Raw genomic sequence first — 6,022 nt, forward strand, 5'->3', positions numbered from 1 at the left:
TTTTTTTTTTTTTTTTTTTTTGTGTTCCTGTTAATACACACATACCTTTTAATAAAGGGCTGTTATTTTTTCCCTTTTCCATAATTTGTTTTCCTTCAATCGGAGCCTCTTAATTTCGGATTTATAATTGCTTAGAAAAGGAAGTTTGGGTCTTTTTCTCCTAATCCATCCTCAGCAAAAGACCTTTGTCTCATTTAAACTGGGACAGGTGGTGTTAGGCACCAAGTTATTATTGGGTCAGAACCACCTTGTGGGGAGTGTGTGTGTGTGTGTGTGTGTGTGAAGGGGGAAGGGATGGGTCAAACCTCACAGAGGTGGGGTGGTGTTGTATCCCTCATGGCAGGCCCCTGGAACCCACATGGGGAAGCCCCAGAGTAACTGTCAGTCACAAATAGCCCAGGAAAACTATAACACAAAGCACCTCCTGCAGCCCCTAACCCAGCCTCAGATTGGCAAGGACAGTAAGAACACTGCCTCTTACCCCAACTTGGAACCCCCAGAGTGGTTGGTGGGTCAGAGACCCTGTCTGGAGAGGTTGACCATAGGGACCAGAGCAGATAAAACCATAGGCGTGTTTGCCTCATGTTGCGGTCCTGCCACTGGACTTGTGAGAACTGGTCTTCTACAAGGCTTCAGTGGTAGCTATATAATCTGTCTCTCCCTTTTTCTCCTTCTCTTTTCTTGATTCCTCTGCTTTTCTTTGCTCCTTTCTTGATGCTTGGGGTGGTTTGGAGATGGAGGGATTGGATCTTAAGTGTTGTGGAATTGGTTGGATTTTGACTTAAGTGTTGTGGATTAATAGTATATGCTGAGTCAGTATTGTGGTGGAACATTTTTGTCTAGCTTGTGTGGTGTCCTTTTGAACTTTGGCCAAGTCCCCTTATTTGGTCCCCTAAATTAATAAAGAAATTCTTTGGGAACAAGCCTGTGGCTTATTCTCCTGATGGTCTCTAGAGGTATTAAAGAACCCTATATCTATATATTAAAGTAAAATTCCTAGCCAATCCTGTGAGCTGGCAGCTCCCGAGGCTAGGGTTTTATAGGTGGTGGGAGTGTGACTCCCAGAGTGGAACCTGAATGGTCAGACAGGAAAGTTTCCTTAACAGATCCTTCAACCAACCTCCCCAAGGCACTGAAATCCCTTTGGATCACCCTTGGTCCTCTCTTTGTAATCTCATCGTTGACAACATGAAGAACCAACAGTTGATAATAATCAGAGGGCCATACTAGACTAGAGAGTTTTCTAGGAAAATCCTTTACCTGGTGTCACATCCAACTCCTGAGAAGAAGGGTGCACCCAAGATTTGTAGATGTCTGTGGTCAAAAAAGAATGGTGTCATGGTTTATATGGTTCTTGGAAACCAGGCAGGAATTTTTTCCCTGCCCTCTGCCCCCTGTATGCAGAGCTATCAAGTGAGCACATAAGAGATACAAAAGAACTAGCCTGGCTGGCTAATTGCTCAGAAATTAGTCTCCTAGAAAATGGGGGGGGATGAGGGATTGCACTTTACTTTTTTCTCTCATCTCCTGGGAAACAGGAAGGAGTTGGTGTGCTGGCTGTGGCTGGAACACAGATCGGAGTGGAAGCTCAGGGGTTCCTGTGGTTCTCTACCTGCTTGACAGTGACGGATCCTGCCTGGATTCTTCATTGGAGAGGAGCTGGTTTTTTTCTAAAGGTTTTTTTTTTTTTTGTCCCCTTTCACCATTCCTGTTTGTTTTCTTTCCCTGGCAGTGGTCCTTGTGCACATCAGGGGGAGACAGAGGACTGTGTTGCAAGATTTCAACCAGCCGAAAAGTGGTTTTTTTTTTTCATTGGGAAGACTTTCTCTTTGTTGTTGTTTCCCTTCCCCCTCTCCCTCTCCCCTTTCCCAGTGTGTAGGAAGGGAGGTCTAGTTTTTCTGGTTTCTCTGACATACCCCAGAGGGTGTTGCCCCCCCACCCCCACGTGGCGGTGACCAGTGATTCCACTGCTGGTAAGCATAGGGAGCTGCAGGGTCTGCATCTCCAGTGATCCAACAGCACCACCTGGTGACTGTGGTTGGAATTAAACCAAAGGGAGAAAACTGAACTTTTTACTTTTTTTTTTTCTTTGCTTGTTCATTGATTTGTTTTGAAGGGGATTCTTTGTGGGTATAGGAGTATTGTTTGGATGTTTTACTGGTTTTTTTTTTTCCCGTGTTTCTGCCAATACACAAATACCTTTTAATAGAGGGCTCTTATTTTTTCTTTTCCATAATTTGTTTTTCCTTCAATCGGAGCCTCCTTATTTCAGATTTATAATTGCTTAGAGGGAAGAGTTTGGGTCTTTTCTCATAACTCATCCTCAGCAAACCACCTGTGTATCATTTAAACTGGGACAAACAGTAAAAACAAGAAGGGTCCAAAAAGCTCACAAAGTTTTATTAGGAAATTACACACTCGACCTGGAAACTGGTATATGTTTTTTCCCTATCATCTAATAATAAGAGAAAAAAAAAAAAAGGATAAAAGAAGAGAGGCAAGAAAGAGAGAATGAAAGGGAGATCGGATAGGAGAGGAAAGGAGATTGCCAGTCCTGGGTCCAGTATTGATCCAGCTGACAGAGTGTCCAGGGTCCTAGGGGTGCCACCTGGACTTTGTGGGGGTATCTTTTTATAGGTAATTTTTCCCCACTCTGAGGCTAGTTTTCTTGCTTCTCATTCAAATGAGTTGGTGTCATGGTTTAGGAATGGTATTCTCCAATTTAGTGTTCACACTGAAACCACTTCAAACCACACAGCGCCCACTCCCTCCTCCTCCCCTACAGCAGGTTGGAGAGGTGAATTGGAGGCACAAAAGGTAAAGATCACAGTTAATATAAGGCAAATTTACTGGAAACAGCAATGAGATAGGAAAATGAACAGTAACAGCAACAATATTAATTAAAAATGTGTACAAGAAAGGCAAGCAATTCATATGCAAATGTTCACCACTATACCACTCGGAGCCTGAAAATACCTGACCACAACCACACTATCTTGACCCAGAAGGGACCCTTGTGAGAAACTCGCTTCGAATCTCACAGAGGATTACTTAATTATTTTGTTGGAACCAAGTCAAGCATGTGTATGGGGAAGGGTCAGGCCATAGCCTACATGGCAGCCCTGAAACCCACATGGCAGGCCTGCAGCCTCATGGGGCAGCTCCATAGCAGCTGTCAATCAAAAGGGCAGCCTGGGAGCATGCCCACACCACGCTCCCTGGAACCCTTAACCCAGCCTCTGTTTGGCTACACCATCCCTCACTCCAACCTGGAGCCCCAGAGTGGCCAGTGAGCCAGAAGTCCTGCCTGGGAGGGGTGACCACAGAGGGCCAAAGCACATAAACAGTGGCAAATGGCCTCCATTTTCTCTCTCTCTCCTGGGACCTGACTCTACCATATGAAGCTGGAGTTCCATAAGACTCTCTCGCAACAGCTATTTTTCTTCTCTTAATCTCTTTCTTTCTTTATTCTTCTAATCTATTTTCTGACAATATTTTGGGCAACTTTAAACTGGTGGGTTGGTTTTTGCTAAGTTGTGTGGGTTGGCATGGGCAGGGTTATCACTTTGTGGAATGCTCTACTTAGTTGTATGTTACCCTTTTAAACTTTTGCCAAGATCCTTGTTTTCTCCCATATTTATCTGTAAAAGTATCTCCTGAGAAAATGTGTGCAACATTCTCTCTTTACATTATCTTAAGGTATAGAACTGAAGGCTCTTCAAAAGTTCAGTGGGTGAACTTTTGGAGCCTTGTATATTTTTTAAAAGTAAAGCTCCTGGCTGAGCTTTTGCCTTCCCCTGTTCCTGGAAAATGACATGAGGTGGTATAGAATTACCTCCAGGTCCCAGCCATGCCCCCTCCTGGCTACTGCAAAAGTTAGCCCTGTCCTGGCCAGAACCAGGACAGTTAGCATGCACAGTCTATTCCCCTGGATCCTTCTAGAAATGGGTCAGAGGGCTTTGAGGGTCTTTGGTGGTCTTGATCCCCTTCTACTGGTCTTGCCCGCTCCTTGACTCCATTCCTATGTTTGCAGTGTTCTGTGTTGTGTGGTCTTCATAAATCAGAACAGGGAAGGTGGCCCCAAGAAGTGTGGTCCTACCTCTGCATGACCCCCTTCTCCAGCCATATCCTGTTCTAACACTCCTGCTCGCAGAATCGTCATCAGTGTTTGAGACATAGAAGCCCACTAATTCCTTGTTGCCCAGGCTTCTATATACAGGCCCCAGGGAGGCAGCACACTTCCTTATGGGTTGGGTCCAGTTGGCATATTGGGCCCTCTGTTCCCCTCAGAAGGGATTCACCTATGACAACTACCCTTCTTTTTTCCTTAACAGAATTGGTTGTGATGTGAGGGTATAGTGGGTTGACCGTGGCTGGATGCCAGGCACCCACCAAAGCTGCTCTGTCACTCCCCTCCACAAGTGGATGGGGAAAGAACATATAACAAGATTCATGACTTGAAATAAGGACTGGGAGAGATCACTGAACAATTAACATCACGGGCAAAACAGGCTCAACATGGGGATATTAATTGAACTTATTACTAACAAAATCAGAGCAGGATAATGAGAAGTAAAATAGATCTTAAAACCACTTTCCCCCTACCCCTCCCTCCTTCCTGGGTTTTACCTCTCCTTCCCCCTGCCCTTTCCAGCAGCACAGGGAGATGTGGAATATGGGTTACGGTTACTTCATCACACATTTTTCCTGCCACTGCTCAGGGAGAAGAGTCCTTCCCCTGCTCCAGTGTGGGTCTCCTCCTTGTTCTGCAAGTGGATCTCTGCATTCCCATGGACCTCCATGGGCTGCAGGGGGACAGCTTGCTTCACCATGAGATGCAGGTGAATCTCAGCTCTGGTGCTTTGAGTACCTTCTCCCCTTCCTTCTTCATTGACCTTGGTGTCTGCAGAGTTGTTCCTCTCACATATTCTCGCTCCTCTCTGGCCACAATTACATCTGTGCAATAACTTTTTTCTTCTTAAATATGTTATCACAGAGGCATTACTATCATTCCTGATTGGCTTGGCTTTGGACAGCAGCAGGTCTGTCCTGGAGCTGGCTGGCATTGGCTCTCCTGGACATGGAGGAATCTTCTAGCAACTTCTCATAGAAGCCACCCCCGTAGCCCCCTCACTACCAAAACCTGACCACGCAAAACCAATACAGAGGGGTAGATTGTGTTGTCCTAGGTGACCCCCCCATCCCAGAAGGACCTGTGTCCACATCATCAGTTGTCTGTCCATCCAGTTCCAGGACCTGTTGTATAAGGGCACCTGAGAAGGTGAGACAGGTTGGGAGGCGATTCACCTGTCACCCCAACAGTAACCTGCCTCCATTTTCCCCTCCCTCCTAGGTCCCTTCCTTCTGCTTGGTGGTGAGAGGGTGGGGGATCCTTTGTTTCCTATGTTGTGGCTGACTGGTGTGTCTGTCTCAGGGATGGTAGAGCATGATTCCACCAGTCCATCTCCTGGTCTGTCTCCCTGATACTCCCCATCATGCACACCTCCTCCCAAAGCTCTGTCACCAGGCTGGCAGCTCTTCTACCTGGGCACATCTACCACAGGTGTGCTCACTGCTGCTGCCAGACCCTGACAGGAAACTCAGGCACACCCTGCAGCCTGGGACCTGGATGGCTGCATGTTCCCTTGGGAACTCTGTCTGGGTGGCTGCATCTGTTCTTGTGGCTGAAGGGGTCACAAGGGACACTGAGGGCATAGCTTTCTGCCGGGTAGATACCATGGCTCCTTGCTGCAGGCATTCAAGCGAGCGGGAAAGAACGACACATCTATAAGATGCAAATTCAAATCCGCTTTATTATCAGAAGGCTACACAATATATAATCTTTTGAGTCCTGGACATGCGATCACGAGCACAGCATGCTATTATGATTGGTCAGCATACATTGTTCACGCGCCTCAGGCAGTCCATCGATTGGTGGTCTTAAAGCCCACATTCCTGGATAAAGTTTCTGTTATCGCTGTTTTTCACATCCCGCTTTCTGCTGACTTCTGCATTCTTGTAA

The sequence above is a fragment of the Empidonax traillii genome, unplaced genomic scaffold (assembly GCF_003031625.1).
Source record: "Empidonax traillii isolate 1590-97213 ecotype Southwest subspecies unplaced genomic scaffold, ASM303162v1 scaffold1113:size223165, whole genome shotgun sequence".
Taxonomy (NCBI): Eukaryota; Metazoa; Chordata; class Aves; order Passeriformes; family Tyrannidae; genus Empidonax; species Empidonax traillii.